Genomic DNA, 21,793 nt, shown 5'->3' on the forward strand with positions numbered 1-21,793 from the left:
AATCTTTGAACTACTGTTATCTCTAAACACAGGTGAACAAGCCAAAAGTTCCGATATTCTACTCGATTAGTCACCTTTTCGTTACTTTCTGCAAGAACACGCTCAGCTGTTCTATTGGCAAGAGTTAGAGTATTTTGGCGAATTAAAATAGCGCCAATGTTTTCATGAATGGCGAACGGCGTGCTTTTGCCGAAACTTGTTTATTCGCACGTGAGGAAGCGAAGTAGAAAGTTCTGTGTTGCCTTCCGTAGTTCGAATTATTTCTTGTGGATTTAAAATTGAAGTATGTTGTAATTTTATTTATAAAAATTTAGAATTAATTAAGCTTTAATTATATATATAATTTGACTTATTATTATTTGTTTTGAAAATGAGGTGTTATAAATTTACGGTCCATCTATGTAGCTTTGTTAAATGTGTCACATGAGGGTCTTCGTGGGGGTGCCTGATCACGTGTGTTTATATATCTCCTGCTGGTTTCTAGTTTCGCTTCTGTATTTCATGCTTTTTTTTTTCTTAGATTCACAATGTAATTTTTTTTTGAAAGATTTCATTTCTTAATGATTTAGTTATAATAAAAGCGGATTTAACACATTTGACGAACTTGTGAAAAAAAAAAATGTTTTGCTGGAACTGTGGCCATAAAGAATTATTTTCGCATAGATTTCTTGTTCTAATTTTCAGAAGCTTCTGTCCCTAAAAATAATAAAGGTGGTTTGCTTTTTATGTGAAATTGGTACAAAATCTTCATTGTAAGTTTTAGATAATTATTGCATCATACAATTTAAATTATTGGACCTAAATTACGAATCGCAGAATTTCCTAAACTATAGATTCTGACCCCAAAATGGCCCTATACATGGATTTTGAAATGATAAAAACGTTCATATCAAATGCTTATATCACATTTTTTAAATAAGAAAATATGATTCAATGAGTCGTTTTGGTTTTAAAGATTCCACTAAAATTTTCATTGAAAATATAATAAACTAAATTTTCCGTTTTTATATTAATGTATTTATTATTTTACAATTTACATCAGCGAAATTTGGGTTCTACCAAAACAACTAACATCGCTCGTGAACAAAATTCTAAAAGCCTTGCTGTATATCTGAACTTTCAAACATGTTTTTCTGAATATTTGCTTCAAATATTTTCTTGAAGTTTTTTTTGATTTATAGTTTACTTTGTCTTATTTTCTTCAATGCATGATGCTTGTACGGCCTTGAGCTATTCAACTCGACAGGTGCTAAAGGTTGTTAGTCTCTATATCTTGCGGTAATTAACATGTTCGTGAAGAATTTTGCCGTGCAATAACTTTCCTTTATTCCATACAATATGTTTCTCGAGTAATTGGGATTAATTCGTTAAATTTACCAACTTTATTACTCTTATTGTTTACGAGAGTAATTGTCGTTTTAATATTAGATTATTGACATCGGTCGGTACATATTATGGCGTATTTTTCATAAATGCACGAATTAATAATTTCTTATTCTTTGTCAAAAATCCTAAAATTTTTTTAAGTTTTCTCTAATTAAAATAGAACATTTTGTAATTGGTAAGGATTTAACTTCAAATCGACATTAACGAATTAAAATTAAATCGTTAATTTAATCTTTTATTCTGTGTTCCTTTTTCATGATTAATTTGGATTCTGAATGGTTTTATTGTTTATAAGAATATTTGAAGTTTATTTTGTATAATATATTTTAATATGAACACAAAATGAAAATTTATGCATCTTTTGTTGATATTGGTTCAACATTTATCTAAATTTCTGTTAACGAAATGTGACTTCTGATAACATTTACGAATTAATATTTTTTTGTTAAATATTTTATGAAAATTTAGTAACTAATTCTGTGAATTTATTTTAATTGAAACTGGCGAATCATCTGATGTTTTATATTTATGGCATAATTTATTTAATCATCGTTCATTTTCCTATTTTTCTTTTATTGTTTCAAGTATTCATGCTTTTTATTCATAATTATAATCATTTCTCTAGTTTATTAATGCAGTCAACGTATACCCCATGGTATTTTATAAATTAATTACTTATTTAAATAATTTGCTTTTTTTGCTGGTTATCATTCTGTGGAGATAACTAAAAAATATAAAATATAACTGGTTTATTTTTAATGAGCTTTGATGGAGTATAAATTATAATTTGAATAGTTATATCGAGTTTTTCAGTGTTTCTACAAATGCTTTTTCATTTCTTTAGTGTAATTTGTATTCATTAACATGTATAACTAACATTTGTCTGTCTTTTGATTATTTTAATTACAATTTTTTTATGTGTTTAACGTCATTAGTTTTCTGATATTCTGTGTGATAAGGTTTGTGAACCGGTCTTTGACATAGTTGATTAAAATTAGGTATCGATTTTATCAGGTAAATCAAATCAAAATGGCATGAATTCTTTTTTCGAGGTTTAATATGAAGAAATCTGAAAACGCCTATGAATTGATACTCAGCGAATGATGAGGATTTTCTATTAAGGCCAGGGACATTATACGGCTATTTTCCTCCAAAATTAATGCTTATCTTCTGAGATAGTGAATGTTATTCATTTCAATAACGTCTTGAGAGATAACATTACCCTGAGGCCGAATTCCGTCCTGTCTGTTATCGGTCGAAAATAAACAAAAGTAAGGAAGCTTTGCGACGCCTTGATCAGTTTTAAGAACATGATCTAGTCAGTCAACTACTTGCGATATTTTATTCTCTGATCATATGTTCTGCATATATATATATATATATATATATATATATATATATATACACAAATATTACCCTTTCTGCAGCATTGAAATGAATGTGATGATAGTAATATCGTTTGATAATGTAGTTCGTCTTATTTAGTGTGTAACTTAACGAGCATTAGCTATATATAACTCATTTCAAGCACGTTTTGAAGAATGATTTTTGTTTTATTATGCAAAATTAAAGAATTATTTTGTTTATTATATACTTATTTATTATGCAAGCCTAAAAATGATTTAGTGATTATTTTTTTTAATCATGATACGAGGGGGAAATTGATCGTACATTTGTCACGAATGGATTAGAATTTTCGTTCCCCTTTATAAAATATTTTCTAAGCTTTCAAAAATATTGATAGTAAGATATCCAGCATTTATTTACTTTTCAATTACCCCATCATATTTCACCAATTAAAGAATTATTTATATTTATCATACAAGCTTGAAAATTGATTTAATGAGTTTTTTTTTTTTTTAATCATGATAGTGGAGAAAATAGAACGAACATTTGTCACTAATATATTAGAATTTTCGTTCCGATTTAAGATATTTTCTAAACTTTTAAAAATGCTGATACAAACATTTTTAGCATTTATTTACTTTTTGATTACCCCTTTATATATCACCAATAAGGGTAAAATAGCAGCCTATCTTTAAATTTGTTTCCATCATTATTTTTTTTTATATACATTATAGCTTATTTCTTGCGGATGCTGAAAAGGATATCCCTTCAAGTAACTAAAAAAAAAGTATTTTGTTGCTTATATGTTATATAAACATGTTCACTTTCTTATTTTATTCTTTTGCTTTATTATGCAATAAATCGTAAAAAAAAAACATCTGCTAATTATAATTTGTGTCTAATTAAATTCTATATCTAAATATTCTCAATATACTTGAATACATTAACTCTTTAATGGAACACATTTGTATCAATGAATTTATTTCATATCTATTTCGTAATTAATCCATATCCATTTCGTAATCATTAAATTTTCGAAAATTTGAAGCAAATTCGAATTTTTTTTTTACTGTTGAAAGACAAAAACATTATTTAAAAAAATATTTATATAAAATTCTATACATATTTCATTATGAAATATTTTTTGGCAACAGTGAGAAATATAATATATGACCTTGAATAAGCAATTTGTCTAGATATCCGATTTTGTAAACATGTCCGAACTTGCGAAAGTTAAAAGGTAGCTAGCTTCCACCAAAACGCCCTTCTGAAACTTGCTCCAACATGTGTGTGTGGGGGGAAAGAGAATTCATAAGTTTTCTTTGATGGGTTTGGGAGAGGGGGGAGGAGAGAGAGGTCAGTGGGATGAAAGGAATTCTTTTTTTCGGATTACACTGTCGCGGTATGGATTAGTAGACGACTGGATATTGACCCACGAAAGCGGAGTAGTCAAATGAGTCAATCGGATTATGTTTTAATGAGCAATGTTAAGGATTTCCGTTCTGTTCTACTGCGGTATGGTTCCTTAACTCTTTTTCTCTTTTTAATGCGGCTATTTATTGAAGATTTTCTTGTTCGCTGTCTGTTTCATTTAATCCGCTTTCATTTATGTTTTCTTTTCCTTTTTTTTTTTTTTTTGTATGTAAGTGTGTTAAATTCACTTCTTAATTTTTCTGTTTCTAGACTTTTCGATTAAAGTTACGACAGTTTTTAAGTCTATAAGGATGTTTAAACAGGGAATTTAAGTTTTTCCTCTATTATTCCTTTTTATTAGTAGTACTTTTTCGTATACAAAATATAAGAAGCATTGTAATCGTTCAAAAAATTTGAACTCGAGATTTTGGCCGAATTTTTACTTTGCAGGCCTCTCTGGGTTCGAAAAACACATTTTTAGAAAATGTGTATCTGTCTGTGACAAAGACAGCTCAAAAACGCTTTGATCTAGATGGATGAAATTTGGTTTACTGTCAGTATACTAAATTAGTAATGTGAGCCAATTCCATTCTGAGGAAGTTTATCAGCAGTCTCTAACGGATCTGCATGTTTCAGATCTTTCTGTCCGAAAAATATTTTTGGCGTTATTTCTAGCTGTTCCCTGTTTGAACTCGATCACTTGAAAGCGTTTTGAGCTAGACGGCTGGAATTTGGTATATGGAATTGCGATCTTTGAAGAAATTTGTGAATCCATTCACAATAAGTCAGTCTGTGTGGCTGTTTGAGTATGTTAACTCGATAATTACAAAATGCAAAGAGCTAGGTAAATAAAATTTAGTACACCGGTTTAGTATCTACTGAAGTATAGATACTTCAGATGGTGAACCAAATCCGTCAAGCAATTGACCGCCTGTCAGTCTGTACATTCTTATGCATGTAAACGCATTAACTCATAAACGCAGTATCTTGAATCAGTGAAATTCAGTATGCTATCTTGCTTCTTAAACTATAGTTTCTTTCAAATTTGGATGTCAAACGGTCGTAAAAAAATTAGTACATATTCTCGCAAAAGATTCTGTAAAAATGCTAAATTCACTTCAAATATCTGTATTTTGTAACTATCGTTTACCAATTGCTAAGCAAGGAATTCGTGGTTTCACTCAAGGTTCACGATTTTATGCGGTGGAAGGGATATGAGACCTTTATTGGAGAGAATGCTGGGAAGTGATATCCTAACAGGTGGAAGACTATTGCCGGTTAGGAGACAAAATTTAACGATTCCAAAATTAGAAAATGAATAAGATACTTAAGCATTGAGTAGTAATATATGAAAAATTTCTATTTGAAATATTTATGTAGAAAATTTTTTCAGTGTAATGTTTTAATTTTTATGAACATCTAAGGATCTCGATGATGAAGCTATGAACATTTTCGCGACCTCAATATTGTTCTACGGAATCTCAATTAAAGTGGCACCCCTGGAGTTTAAGGTGCCCTAGTTTAAATCACTGTCAATGACGCAAAATTCGAATTTTGTTTCTTTAAATTTGAGTAATTCGAATTTCCATAAGAGGAAACTGTGTTATGCACGTCATTAACAGCATTATTGAAAAATAAATAATAGAATCTTGGTGGTTGGATGGTAGAATTTTGGCCTCTAGGTTGAAGACTCGAGATCCGCTTTTACTATGATCTAGTACACAGGCGTCATTGCCCAGTCTTCCTTACGTTGGTATAGCGTGGAAGTTTGTGCTGTAGAAAGATGGTTGGGGTATCATTTCTAGCATTTGACATAGGTACAAAAACATTGAGGTCCTTTCATAAGATATCTGTTGTATGGCTTCAAAGTGTCACATTATTTAACGTTTTTTTTTTTTTTTTTTTTTTCTTTTATCGTGCCATACTTTGTAGGGCATCGAATTTTCATTTCACAAAACTATAAGGTGAATTTAAATTTAAATCCCCCCAAAGACATTTTAATTCGAATAAAATATTACACATAATATATAAAATATCAAATATTGTGTAATTTATTATTTAAATCAGTAAGACGACTTATTCTCTCGACGGAAAGTGTTATGTAATAAGCTTATGAGAAAAGTAAACAATGGCAATGTCGTGTCGTTTCGGAGTTTTGCGGTGTGACAAAGTGATCACGAGCAGCTAGCTACTCATCATAATTTGGAATAATAATTATAATTTATAAGTTTAGGAAAAGATTAAAATTAATTGAAACTGGTTTAGACGAGCGCATAAAGCTCTAATGTCGTGAAATTTAGTATAATTATTAAATTGATATTTTTATTATATATTTATTAATATAAAATATTTTGATTATTTATGGAGGAACGGGGAATTTTAAATTACGTTGCACATGCATTTTATTATGGGGAGTGAATTAACTGTTTTGATTAGTTATTTTTGAAAAAAATCCAGACATTTCGCGCGTGTAGCTATCTAAGGCCGAAAGAAGAATCATTTTGGAAGATTTTGAGTGTTCGAAACTACAGATAAATATCTTTTCGAAATAAGTATTAGTAAGTTATAAAAATTATTTCGAATCCATCTCGAAAGGGTTGATGAATCTAAATAGTGGTTATTGAAATTTTCGTGGTATTATAATACGAAATCCCAATTAATATTATGTTTCATAAGTATAAGATGTTGTAATGTAAACTTTTTTTGCACAGTAATTCTTTAATGTTTAGTGTTATTTACTGGTCACACGTTAAGATTCGAATTTTATTTCATGATTTTTTTAAATAGCTTATTCTAATTTACTTTTACACGAAAAATTATCATTGTCGTTAAAGGGACATTAGAAATAAACATCATGGTCAATATACAAGGTAATAACAAGATAGCCATCGAATTTTTAAGCGGCATGGTTTAAAAAATATTAAGTTCTTCATTTTTAATTAAAGGAAAGAAAAAGAAAAACTTTTAAAATTTTTAGTTCTATACTTTTTCACTTGCAGCATAAATTTATTCCTGTGTTAAATAATTGAAGGAACCTGGAAATTGTGTTTAGAAATGTTATTGGTCAATATGCTGTTGATAACTTACGATGTGGTGTTTTTAGATTCCTCCGAATGATTTCTTCCTTTAGATTGATGTTTATGCCATCATTGCCAATTACTTTGAATAAACTTTAAAAATCATTTCCCAATTCTTTTATAGACAATAGCATACTTCAAAACCTTTGGACTAACGGAGAGATGTGGCTTGCTTAACCCTTAAATGCATAATTATTTGTTTTGAATTTTAAAAAATCGTTTATTATAGGAAATTAGTCATAGGTTACGTAAAAAAATAAATAAATCCAGGTAATAATATGGTTTATTTATTTTGTAAAAACGTTGTTTGTAGACTTTTGGCAACATGCAGTATTTCCCAAAAATCTAGCTTATACCTAATATAATTTTCGAATACAACATCAAACATTGATAGCTTACCTGACAAGAGATCTGAAGTAATTTTTTAGCATTTAGGTAGATCACTTCTTTATAGGGAACTCGACAAGACAAACTCTCTCTCTTCAGGTCACTCATTGAATTTTAACATCCAGCACATTCAAATGTAAAAAAACGGTATCACTTACCTGCCACAAGTAATGTCAACTTTTTTCTTTCATACATGATTTATTGTCTATGTTTACCAACGTGTGTTCGGAAACGAACACACTCAGGTTTTTGAATAAAATTAAGTGGAATTGGATGTAGACAATATACATTTCAGGGTTAACGAAGGAAGACATAAAATTTTTGTAATTATTAATAAAAAATTAAAACGTTTCCACTTTTGTGAGATATTGGTTATTTTCATTGCTGTTTTATATTTAAAATATAGAGAGTTAAAACCCAATGATTATTTTGTAATTACCTTGAACTGTAAAGAACGTTATTTCTGTTTCAAAAAGTGATTTTCATATTGTAATCAGTTTTTATCTGTTGTGAATTAGAGGCAGAATTGATATTGCTTAACTGATTGTAATCTTCGATAGTTAGAACAAATATTTTCATGTGGGAAAAACTGGAGAAATCGGGAACTTATTCGCACGAACATGACTCACACTTTTTTTTCTGCGTTTCGAACACCAAATTCTTTCACAAATAACTCGCTGCATTGGTGTAGGTATGAAGTCGCGAAACTTCTAGTTCCTGGAATTTTTCTGTTTCGAATACATACATCCAAGTCATCTTTACGAAATCATGAAAAATGTGTAATTACAAATGTTCCCAAAATTAGCGTCGTTCATATATGTGCATATTTTTTTTTCTATTTATTTGTTATTTTACATGAAGTAATTGGATAAGCTATAGGAATTCCTTATGCAAAACAAGTAGCAAAACCAAAACTATTTGGAGGTTTTTCTGAATTCCAAAACTTAAAATATTACGCAGTTAGTTATCTTCGTATTTTTCTGTTCCATGTCTTTCACATGAGCATAAATAAGGCAAAGCGAAAGAGACATCTTTTTAGCTTCTTGTCCTTAATTAACGGTCTCGTTCGTAATTCAAGGACAATGATGTAAATAGAGTAAAATGTGTTCTTACAAAATAGGCATTGTAGGCTCTATTAATGTTCTTGTAACTCGAAGCGTTTCTGCAGACGATATTTCATCTACGGTTAAGTTTAATTATTGCTGCTGTGGAGGAAGTCTAGAACGTCATCAGTATCAGTGACAGTTGAGCAACGTTTTCACGCGGCTTTCTTACCATAGCATGCGTTTCATCTTTAGATGGAAAAAAAATGGTGAATTTTAATCTTAAAGATCATATTATCGTTTGACAAATGATAAATTGTTTGCTTTTTTAAATCAAAGGAATGCTTCTACCGCATTCTTTTCTGTTGCCGCTATGATTCGATTTTTTTTAAGGCGATGTCATTTAATCAGTGTTAGAGATAGAATAATATGTCAACAAATACAACATGCTGTATTTAAAATATAATTTGTCAAATAAATTTTTTTGAATTTTTTTGGTACTAAATTGCAATTTATTTCTAAGGTAGGAAAGATCATTTAGAAATATTTTGGATGAATCACTCAGTTTTTGTTATTTTCAGAATGGTGCGAAAGAATTTTAATTAAAAAAAATCAGATATAAACTTTAAATTTTCAAGCATAACAATGAATTGAATGTATATCTCTTATTTTTAATTTTTTATATTAATGCTTTTTTTTAAAGTAACCTCATAATCTTGGATTTGCTGAAACAGTCTCGTTTGTTGATTGTTTATTGTCCCGATTTGAAAAAAAAAAATGTTTGAGAAATTTTTGAATTGTTTAGAATTGTCTGCACTTAAAAAAATAATTGAATTGTCCTGAATAACAATTAATCATCATGAAGTATTATTAAAGTTAAATTTATAAACTTTGAGGAGAAGAATTCTTTAGAAGTCTATCTTCATAATACAGAGTTTATGTTCACTGCATTTTTTTGGATAATAGCATCATAATACCTTTGAATAAAATTTTTATTTGTATGTTCGTGCGATTCGTTAGCGTCAACTGTGGACCGAGGTTCAGAATTAAATAGAACAGTTCCTGTTGTAGATTTTTCTGTCACCCATATTTACAGCATTTAGAATACCTAGGATTAAAATTCAGAAAAAATCTAAAAATAATGCTTATAAATTTTCCAAACAACATATCTAGTTTAAAATAATTCCAATCCTCCTCTTTTTTAATTTTCCGTTTAAAAACAGGATTTAAAGAGCTGAAACGAATTCTAGGAAATAATTGCCAGACGACTTTTTTTTTGTTACTATTTATCTTGCATTCAAGGTTAATTTTTCCATTGCGGTTAAAGTTATAAAATTGGCTCATTTTTATTTTTTCTCTCTCAATTGCGTTATTATTCAACAAATTACTTATTATTCTGTTTTTAACACTTCTATTGCAAAATTGAATTGTTTCTAATTTGTTCTTTTATTTTAATTAATTGCTTAGGATTACTCAGGTTAAAGATATAATCTGGTGCATTTATAAGGTTAAAGATGAATTAAATCTAGTGTATTTTTGTAAATTTACAACAAACTCGCATCCTTAAGAACTGTAATCCTTATTTTTAAAGCAACCATAACTGTTATTTAAGCGGCAAATTGCTGTTTAAACTGTAAATAACGGAACAAATGTAAACAAATAAAAAAAAATGCCGAAGTGCTTAATAAATCTGATTGATGGATTGTTTGTAAACAGACTTGTATAGTAAAACTGAAATCTGTTATCTCAAAAAAATGTAGTATCAAAATACATTTTATTGACAGATATGGAAAAACAGTTTTTTTTTCCTTCCATCTTCTTGTATATAAAGTTTAGAAATAGAAAATATTGTAATAATAAAAAATTCGACATGTTGTTTTCGATATGGAATTTCAGTGTTATAGACCTTCTCGAAGTAGTTTTAGAATTATCTCTTTACTGTATATTGTTATGTTTATAAAATCGTTTTAACGCTTTATGTTAGCATCACTAAGAAAGTACAAATTATTCGAGGGTAAGACTTTAGCTTTTATTTATTATTTTTTTTAATTTTAAAACTTTAAAAGGCCATTTCCTTTTTTTTCATCTATTTCAATGGATTAATTATTTATAATTTATTTTCATGTATTTCAATGGAGAATTATTTATTATTTTTTTTCTTTCGAAATTGCCGGGTACACTGTTTTAATGAATTCGGTTATATTTAGCAATCTTAATTTTTAGCACTCGATGCATATTAACAAATAATTCGATGCATACTTATTCACCTGATAAAATACTTGTTTATAACTTCGAAAAATAAATACAGTGGCTCAAACAATTGAGAGCACACCTTACTTTTACGTGAAAAATTCCGACTTTCAATATAAATAACATAGTACCGAGAAGCGCAAACATGTTTTTACTTTTACATATAACAAATGATTTAATTTAAAGTAAAATCAAAGAACGATCAAAGAAAAATTTCTAAATTGAAAAGTTTCAGTAGCATTTAAAATAAACATATCCAAATTTTGTCTCAAAAAATTGAGAATACACCAATGAAATGTTCGTAATATCTCCCATGCAAAGAAAGTGTCAGTATTTAGTTGCATGTCTTTTGGCTTTTATAATGACCTCTAAACGTCGTGGTGCCGATTCGACCAATTTTTGGTGGCATCTGAAGATATTTTACCCCATTCTTCTTGCAACACTTGCTTTAAACGGGGTTTGTTTCTAATTTTGTGTTTTTGGACCACTGTTTCGAGTATGGCCCATGATTATTCAATGGTATTGATGTCGGAGTACTATAATGGTGTCTGTAATTGCTGTTTACTATGAAAAAGACACCACATTTTGACGTTACGTGCATTCTGTTTGAAATCGTTGTCCTGCAGGAAAATGAAGTTTCTATCTAAACCAAATTTTTAGCACTTTCCTTTAGATTGCTGCGAAGTATATCCAATTAAACCATATAATTTATAATGCTATCTATAAGAATTCAATTTCCTACCTCGGTTGAAGTCATACAATTCAAAATCATGACAGAGTCGCCACTTTGTTTAGTTGTAGGACGTAATTTTTTTGGATCCAAAGCAATATTACGCTTTCTCTATACAGCGCGGCAGCTGTCACTGCCCAAAATGTTGTTTTCTTTCATCATTAAATATAACTTTCTTCCAAAAGTTATTGATCTTCAATTGATCAGTTTTTGCAAATTTCAAACGCTTTTTCTGAATTTGCAAGCTGATGAACGGTTTCTCTCTCACAATTCAACTTTTATACCCAGCTTTTTGAATTACATTTCGCACAGTTTCGACATTTACACTTCTATCAATAATTTGAGAAATTTTTGCAGAAAGTTGGATGAACCGTATGGTTACAGCAGTCTAAAGAAAAGTGCTAGACATTTGGGTTTAGATGGAAATTTCATTTTCCATAAGGACAACGACCCCAAACAGAACGCACGTAGCGTCAAAATGTGGTCACATTTTTATTGTAAACAGCAATTACAGACATTACCACAGTCCATCGACAATAATGTCATTGAATATCAGTGTGCCACAGTCGGAACAGTGGTCCAAAAACACAACATTAGAAATAGGACCCGTTTAAAGCAAATGTTGCAAGAAGAATGGGGTAAAATATCTTCAGATACCACCAAAAATGGGTCGAATCGACACAACGACGTTTAGAGGCCATTGTAAAAGCCAAAAGACATGCAACTAAATACTGACACTTTCTTTCTGTGCGAGATATTACAAAATATCATTGGTGTATTCTCAATTTTTTGTGACATATTGAAATGTGACTTTCAATATTATTTTGTGTAATATTGAAAGTCAGATTTATCAAATAAAAGTAAGGTGTACTCTCAAATGTTTGAGCCATTATATATATATATATATATATAATATAATGATATTTTAATTCTAATTTCAATTTAATTAATTTCCAAGATTTTATCTTAATTTAGCCCATAGTAACTTCATTCTAAAAATTTTCTCTTATTTCGTGATCCAATTCCACTTTCGGTTTAATTAATTCCTCTGTAAAACTAATGCGCCATCACTACTACGTATTAAATGAAAGTGATACTTTCTTTGTCCTTATCAGAGGACAAAACATGTATTCCATCGGCGTGTGACCGGAAATCCTATGTTATATAAGATTAGTGAGCATTTGTTTCGTCCCTTTTTGCCCTCTTGTCTTCTGCTTTTGTGCCGAGCTGCGCCTGCTTGTAAATAGTGCCTTCACGAAATGGATTTTAAAATTAATTTAAAAATATAACATGTCTCTTCAACGTCTTCGAATCTACTTTCTACTTAAACCAAAAGCATTACATATATATAAAATTTTAAGTTGAATTTTTCCGAAAAATTAATCTGCATCTTCTAACAATTCTGTAGGCGTTTTTAACAATCAAAATTAGTAAATAAAACTTCAGAATGCTGCATCGTCTTAAACGTTGCCTGAGAAAAGACATCCGAGTTCTAAGAGTTAATAAGCAATGAATTTCTTATCATCGCATAAATGATTGATAAAATAAAATCCTGCTCCCATGTCATTTATCCCACGCCAGTTTAATATTGAGAATCCATGTTGTGTAAATAACATATGGATAAATAACATGACAGTTTTGTATGTCCTTGTAATTTTAATGTAATATGAATTGCTTGATTAAATTCCTTGTTTCGCTATCGTTTTATGATGGAATGAATTTATTTTATGGTTTAGCATGTGCAAAATGTTTTTCGTCAATTGTCCATCTACCATTCCTATATAGTGCTAATATTTTATATTTTTACCAAATCTTTGCAAATAACAATATAATGTCTCAAGATTAATTTAATTAATAACTAGGTGTTTATTTAGAATCATGATGTCATTATAATTACATGTATGTAAATTATATATAAAAAATCTTGTATCTGGGTGTTGTCATTTTTACTAGCTTGTGAATTCGAAAACTTTGTCATTTTGTTGAGAGCATTACAAAAGCGCTTTTTTTTCTTCAGTTACTTTTCGCGGAAGAACGACATCCCGCGCGCCTCTTGCGCTCAATAACTGATTTAACACAGCATGTCTTCCTTCCGCATTGGTTCGCGAACAAGAATAAAAAAAAGTTTCATCGAAGAATTTTCTTTTATTATTATCATTTTTTGTAAAATCGTTTGCTATTTTTTTTCTCCTTGTCTTCGCTTCCTTTCATTTCTCGCCTGCTTAGAGTTCTAATGAGGAAGATATAAAACTGCGAACTGAGACGAAGCGGAACTGACATTATCCATTCGTCCTATTTTTAACTAAAAAAGAACGTTTTTCGAACTCGAAAAAGATTTGCTGTTTTGTTCTCAGCTGTTTCGTTCCAATGCGCAACGTCTCCACCTCGGAGTTTCAGTTCTTGTCAAATCGTTACTTAACTTTTCGTAAGTAGCAGACGCACTGTCTCTGTAGGTAGAACTTTTTTTTTTTCCTATTATTAACCGCAAAGCAGAATGATTGCTGCAGTTTGTGTTAAACGCAACTTTTTGACAGATTTTTGTAAGTCTGACAAAATTACGCGCTTAAAAGCTTTCAGAAACGTTTTAGGAAATAGGACAAATCATCCTGTGAATAGTATTGTCCTTGTTTTGTACTTTTTATTATAAAAAAGGCTTACTTTACGCTGTTCTAAGAACTATTTATTTAACATCTTACTGTGTTCAACTCGGAAACAAATAAGATAATGCCTAAATTATCCTATCAAATGGGAAGAGTTACACAACAGAAAAGGTTTTGTATTTCGTTTTGTAAATATTTTTTCCTTCTTTGGTATACTTTGTTTTTAAGCGATTGAGCGATAGGCATTTTCTTTTTCTTTTCTAAGCAAACTTTGCAGGTCACTGTAATGTATTAAGGTGACCAGTTTTTTCTAATTTTAATTCAGGATACTCCAGGACATGGACGCTATATGGAACACTTTGGGACAGAGATTATATAGGATAGAAAATTAGAATAAGATAAAAATAAATAAATGAAACATAAAAATTCGACAAAAATAATTTAATATATTAAAAATTTTCCAAAAAAAAAAAAAGAACCAGAATAACAGACAGAAGGAACAGAAAAAAATATGTACATTATATTGTTATATTTTGTCAATTAACAAACAACACCACTTATCCCAATATTCCAAATTTTACAATAACAACAAAAAAAAAATTTGTTTATAATTAATAACGAATAATTCTTACTCCCCCCCCCCCGTCTTTTATAAACATAAGACTGATGTGGGGGGGAAAAAAGCAAAAAAATAATAACATTCGTTATTGTTGCGAAAAATTTATTTTCTTACTGTTGATGAATTTTAATTCGGGTTCCAAGAACTAAATAGGTGCATGGATTTCCTATGAATAGATTTTGCTCAAAATTTGATAAATATCTAAAAAATTTTTTAAAGTCGCATGTACCAAATCTCATCTGTTTAGTTCAAAGTTTTCTTGATTTATTATGTTCATTAGGCATATAGATAGACATGATATCAAAAGTATGTTTTAGTGACTTAGGGAAGTCTAAAACGTAAAGATGTGTTTAACGCAAGGTCGAAATTCTTTGGCGATTACAATACTTTCTCTTTGTATACGTAAAAGTAAAAATTCAATTAAAAATTTTAATTGGAAAATTACGTATTTAGAAAATAGGTACACATTTGACTCCATTAATCAGTTCTGAGTTCTTATTAATTATTTTAATTGGATCCTTGTAAGTTCACATGTTTTTATATCATCCAAGGAAATCTGATATGCGATCCGCATTCTATAAAGAGTAAATATTGAAACTGTCGTCAGCCCTTCTGATGAAAGGAAGTGGTTATCAACATACAGGATGGTTACGCAGATTCCTAATACGCACGCAATTGTTTTTCCAGAAATTTTATTCTCGTATGCATAGTGTGAACATTTATCGTTTGCAGTTATTTGTAGTGGATTATATGGCTTTTAAGACTAAAAAAAAGTATTTCTGTCATTTCCGTGTTTATTATTACGCACTTTTATATAACTTGACTGATGTTATGTTTGTGAAAATGGAAATTTGTGATTGATTTTTTACGCATTTCCTGATATGTGAGGGATTTGAAACTGCGCGCACAAATGTATTGTTAATAAAAAAAAATCTATTTTATTTTTGCATAATTTAATTATGAAATAATTAATCGAATTAAATTTTGATTCGATGCTGGTGGTGCCACCTGATTGTAAATTATTAAAGAAAACTCAATTTTTAGGTTTTATTATATTTATGATAATGAATCATAAATTTAAAAATTAGAAAATAATTAGAATGAAACCCACGTGAGTGGTCTCCTCAAACTTTCTCGCATACTCATTAATAAAAGTTTTATCTCAGAGAGCAGTTTGCATGGCATTGGCGTAGAATAGTTATGAAATGTTAACCTTTGGTGTGAATTTAATTCTTTCTATCTATCGTAAGAACTTTTGCGAATTTTTGGCAATTAATTCCTGATAAATAGTAATCGAAAATCGAATTTCTGTTTGAAATGCGTTTTTTCTCAGTCGATTGAAACAAAAATTTGACACAGAACTACAATTGTAGTCAGATACGAAATTTAATATATTAGAATCACTGCGTTTTTGAATAATTTCATTTACATGTTACTGAAACCCCCGGGGGTGGGGTACCTCGAAATGAGGATGAGATGCTTCCGGCATGGTGGTTGGATCTCGCCACCCTGGAGGGTACACTAATTGGTGGGGGGATCTGACTTCTCCCATCGATGACGGGACGTACTTCCTTCGGGGATGGTTGTACCTTGGCCGGTGACGACCCTTAGGACTCAACCACAGTTCCCGCCAATGTTGCTGTTGCGGCGGTCCGGTCATTCAGTTTTATGGTTTAAATCCGTGTGCCTTCGTGGAGGGTCGGGGAGTTAGATGGTTGACTTACATGTTACTGAAAGTACAGACCAATATCCATAATGTGCTTTTGAATATTATTAAATATTTGTATACGTTAGTGCTATCATAAATACAAAAGGTTAAGTAACCAGACAGTTTGGATTAATCTGATTTGTCCCAATTACCTACTTAGTCTCGGCCGGCCATCATTTCTTATATTTAAAGTATCTTGAGTTGAAATTCAAAAAAATCGGGGTACTTTGCTCTTCCTTTTATTCGATGAATGGTTGAATTTTTAAGCATCTATCCATCACACTTATTTATAAATTATTCTAAATTATAAAGTATCAAAACATTTTTCAGAAACCAACTTGGTCATATGTAATATTTTAAAAACTCTCAGAATTTTGAAATAAAACATGAAATGCCTATGCATTCTCCTTCAGAAAATGAAAAGAGAATTATTTTTGTGACGTATCATCAGTAACAGCAGGCCTAAAGCAGTGTTTTCAACTTATGGGTCAAAAACTAACGCAGGTGTGCCCTATAAAGTTTAAACGCGCATGAAAGTGCTTTTGACGCCTGCGGTAATATTTTTTCTTTCTCGAAGCTTTTAAAAGACAAAGTATTTTCTATTGCTATTGCGTATATGCTGACAATGCGAGATGTCAACGGATGTTTAAGGAAACAGAGTTTTATCGCTTAATTGTGTTTTGAATGCGTAATGCAAATATTTTCATGGAATCCGCATTCTTTTCATTTTATTGCTTGTTAGTAAATTATTCTATTTAAATTTTATGAACATACATTGACTTCCTTATTACTCCACCCCCACTTCTATTTATTTAAATGGGGCAAAAAATAATTGACTGCGCTTTAATAAGAATAATCCTCTTTACAAATTTAACCTATTTTTAATCATTCAGTAATTATTTAAGTCGAATATAAATAGCTTCCATTTAGCTCTGATAATGACATTTATTCCATTAATTTTATAAAGCTGTTTATGCTTCATAAAATTCAGATTAATTTTAACAATTTCAACACTTTATAAAATTGAAGGAAAAAGTGGAATGTGTTTGTTCATAGTGGAATGTTTTTTGTTCATAAATGTAACTAAAAACCTTATCACGAATTTAGCAACTGTGTAAGTCGGAGAGAATTTATTTTTGCTGGCTTTCCTATTCTTTTTTTTTTTTTTTTATTCAAAGCTCAAAATTCATTTTGTTTATTAAGCTGTTTTTTTTTTTAATTTTTTTTTTTTAATTTTCTTTCCAGAATCTAAATTTAGTTTATTTATTCAGTTCCATTTCCTTTTATTTTTTTTATTTTTACATTCCAGATTTAAAAATTCTATTTATTTAGCATTATTCATTTTCTTTTGCAATTCTGATACAAAATAAATCTAAAAATAATATAATTACATTACGAAATCGGATTAATCTACTCACACTTGCATTCGAAGTAAAAACAATCATCAGGAAGATGTAAAGACAAAGAAATTGAAATAAACAAACTCGAAAATGGCAACAAAAAAAATGACGATGAGTGAAACCTACCTTCCTACCATGTCTTCGAATTCGTCAGACGAGATGAACCTGAAATAATAAATACGAACTTTTATCGTTTTAATAAGTATAATTTTAATTACTTAAAGCGTTATGAAATATTTTTTTTTTTAATTTTTCTTTACAGAATCTAAATTTAATTTATTTATTCAGTTCCTTTTTTTTATTTTTACATTCCAGATTTAAAAATTTTATTTATTCAGTTTTATTCATTTTCTTTTTTTTCTTTTGTAATTCTGATACAAAATAAATCTAAAAATAATGTAATTGCATTTCAAAGTCGGATTAATCTACTCACATCTGCGTTCGAAATAAAAGCAGTAATCAAAAAGATGCAACGACAGATAAATTAAAATAATCTAACTCGAAAATAATAATAATAAAAAAAAAATGACGACCAGAGAAACCAATTCTTTTACCATTTCTTCGAATTCGTCAGACTAGACGAACCTGAAATGACAAATTCGAACTTTTATCTTTTTACTAAGTATATGTTTAATTACTTGAAGCTTTATGAAGTATTTTTTAAAATTTTCTTTACAGAATCTAAATTTATTTATTCAGTACCTTTTCTTTTCTCTTATTTTTACATTCTGATACAAAATAAATCTAAAAATAATATAATTGCATTACGAAATCGGATTAATCTACTCACACAAATAAATTTAAATAAACAAACTCGAAAATGGCAACAACAAAAAAACTGACGATCCGAGAAACCTATCCTTTTACCATTTCTTCGAATTCGTCAGACAGAGTGTGTCTAAGCGAAGAGGAAATGTCACTAAAATTAGCCCGCCATTTCTTTGAACCGAGACAGCTTTATAAGTCACAAATCAAAGGACGAGTCAGTTGGGTGCTTCTGCAAATGAATAAGCATCAGGTGCTATTATTAGGAGTTTGTATTTGATTAATTTCCGTAGTTTAAAAGTTCCCTCTAGATAAAGACAAAAGTAAAGATAAAACTCCGTGTCATTTAACTCACTGGGAAGTAATGGCCGTTGTTTAGTTCGGAGAAAGTCAACATATTTCATTTTAAATTATGTTTTGATTTAGTTGTTTATGTTATGGTATTTAATAAAAACGTTCTACTGTGTTTAGATGTGTCAAATTTGATTTGCTGAATAATAAAATATTATAAGAATATATTCTGGTTTCATAATTTTGCTTTTTCAAAACAGATAACAAAAAAAAAAAAAAAAAGTGAAAAGGGAGGGGAGGGATTGAAATACGAGAATCATGGCTACTGCCTTAGTATTTTTTTTTTTTATTTGCATTCAGAAATAATGTTTAAAATTTCAACTTACTTGGCATTTGATGGAACAGTGTCTTTTTAATGATATTCTTCCTGTTCGAACCTTATGAATTTTTATTGCTTTTTGAAAATTTGGAATGAAAATAAAATTTATTTGTTAATTCCGTCATTGACTAAAATAATGCACAGATAAAACCCGATAGTTTTTATTTACTCTTATTTGGGGTTATTATTTTTTAATTGTGTTTTATAATACAATATAATATTCATTATGTTATTATATATTACATAATGAATACATAGCTTTGGAAATCAGAGTGAAAATTTTCATGCTTAATGAAATGCAAGTATTTCTTTTTCATTTTTATATTAAAAGCTAACATTGGTTTCCATTTTTTTTTTCTCAAATTTGATTAGATCTTAAAAGCATATTTCTTAGGTGTCGCTTAAATATAGTAACAAAATACGAAAATAATAATTAAAATATTTAATTATCTGACTCGCAAAGAGTAAACTTTGTAAAAAAGAGTCAAATGTTGTGAAATCATCGCTTTAACCCCAGTCACAAAGCTTTAACCCCAGTTAAGGGAATATATAGCAGATGAGGAAGACATTATTAATGCTTGCGGAATGTGTCGGTCGAAATCGCCAAGAAGAAGAAAAAAAAAGAGATAAACCAAAAAATGCGTGAGAACACTTGAGCTGGTGTGCTGAGGCCGGAAACCACCTTTTTTACGCCCCCTCCTTCCCAGCCTTTGGATCCGGAAACCACTAAGGGCTTGCCCCACTCAAAGGACGATATCGTTTGCTTGGGCTGTATTTTGTTTGCATCAGATTTCTTAAACAACCTCATCTGTCAAGAAACAGTGTTGTGGCCCTTCGTGTGGGTATCTATACTTACCAGCTGCATCAGATACAACCCTTTCGAAAAATGAAAGCGCTTCTTACTTTAGAAGATCTGGATTCTTGCTAGCAGGTTGTTGGTTGTGCATAAAAATCGTTTGCTATATCATTACCTTTTAATGCGTAATTGGAAAAGGCTAAAAACTATTCAGTCTTAATTGAAATTTGTAATTTTTTTTTAAACATCGATGTTGTTAATATTAAAAGGATGATCAGTGACTATAGTGATCGGGATGAAAATATTTTCTTGCTTTTTACTAATGAAAAATTAAATAGTAACATTTATTGTTATAAATAGCTTTTGGAACATTTTTTTAAATTTAATAAAAAACAAAATTTAAAATACCTTCCCTTTACTGTAAATTCTTTTTATATTAAATGAGCTGCTGAGAGCGATCAAATATTTCTTTACGATTCTTTTATTTAAATTCTTATGATTAAAAATTTTTTGTAACGCGTATTTTTTAAAATTAAAATGCGAATGTTTGTTGAGCAAAGGATTTTGATATCTTGTAATTTCTCGCAAAATTATAAACCGTCCCGAATGATTTTTAAAAGAAATATGGAATTAATTTTTTCATAATGAAATGTATAATTAAGTGCTTTCATAATTAAATTATTCTATTAAAAATTCTTAAAATGATTTTAAATTTCCGTAAACAGTTTGAATGGCAAAATATAAAATATGTAAATACGTATATTATAAATTATGCATATAAAATATGTATATATTATATTTTAAATATGTATTCAAGTCAAGGAATAGAAAGCCACCATTTTCAACATCGAATTTTAATTTTCATTACCATTTAATACAAGTACCTTAGAATTGGGTTTTAAATAACAAGAAACAAACATTTTTAAAAATTAAAAAAAAAAAAAACTTTATTTCTTTCTCATATTTCGGATATTTAGTATTCAATTTATTTAAAAAAATCTAATTCGCTGAAGTGTTTCCTTACTCATAAGAAACTTAGTTTATAATTATCAAAAATAATTATTTAATTATTGTTATAAAATCTTTCTTATGCGTTATAGCAGGATTGAGCGAAATTTGAAAGGTCGGTTATTTGAGGACTAAGAAAATTACAGTATTGTAAAAGTTAGAAGATGGATTATGCATTTTTAATGATGCTCTAATATCATGCGATTTCATTCCATTAGGATGGTTTATATTCACAATGAATCAAACAAGTGTAAGGTCAGTAAAATAACACTTCTTTTTTTCTATATCACATTTTGTTGTTTAAAATTTATTGAGGAAATTATGATTATCAGATTAGGTATAAGAGATTTAATCTATACTTATAATAAAGCTCAATGTGTGTGTGTGTGTGTGTGTGTGTGTGTGTGTGTGTGTGTGTGTGTGTGTGTGTGTTGGCGCTCTACAGGCCAGACCGTTTGACATACAGCTACCAAATTTGGTACATGTATACCTTGGAGGTTGGGAATGTGCACCTGGGGTTTCTTTTTTCGAATTTTTAATTAGAATTTTAATTATTAATTAAAAACTAACTTTCCCGCCAAAAAAATCTTCCAT

General features: G+C 29.4%; 1 protein-coding gene across 1 annotated transcript in view; it reads left to right on the forward strand.

The window, feature by feature from the left end:
* Window positions 1–207: 207 nt before the first annotated feature.
* LOC129988700 (rho-related GTP-binding protein RhoE-like) overlaps window positions 208–21,793 on the forward strand; it is an 81,693-nt gene continuing 60,107 nt past the window's right edge. Inside the window, exon 1 of the mRNA XM_056096973.1 lies at window positions 208–283. The gene's annotated coding sequence lies outside the window, so the exon portion shown is untranslated. The remainder of the gene's footprint in view (window positions 284–21,793) is intronic.

This window comes from Argiope bruennichi, chromosome 10 (genome assembly GCF_947563725.1).
Source record: "Argiope bruennichi chromosome 10, qqArgBrue1.1, whole genome shotgun sequence".
Classification (NCBI taxonomy): Eukaryota; Metazoa; Arthropoda; class Arachnida; order Araneae; family Araneidae; genus Argiope; species Argiope bruennichi.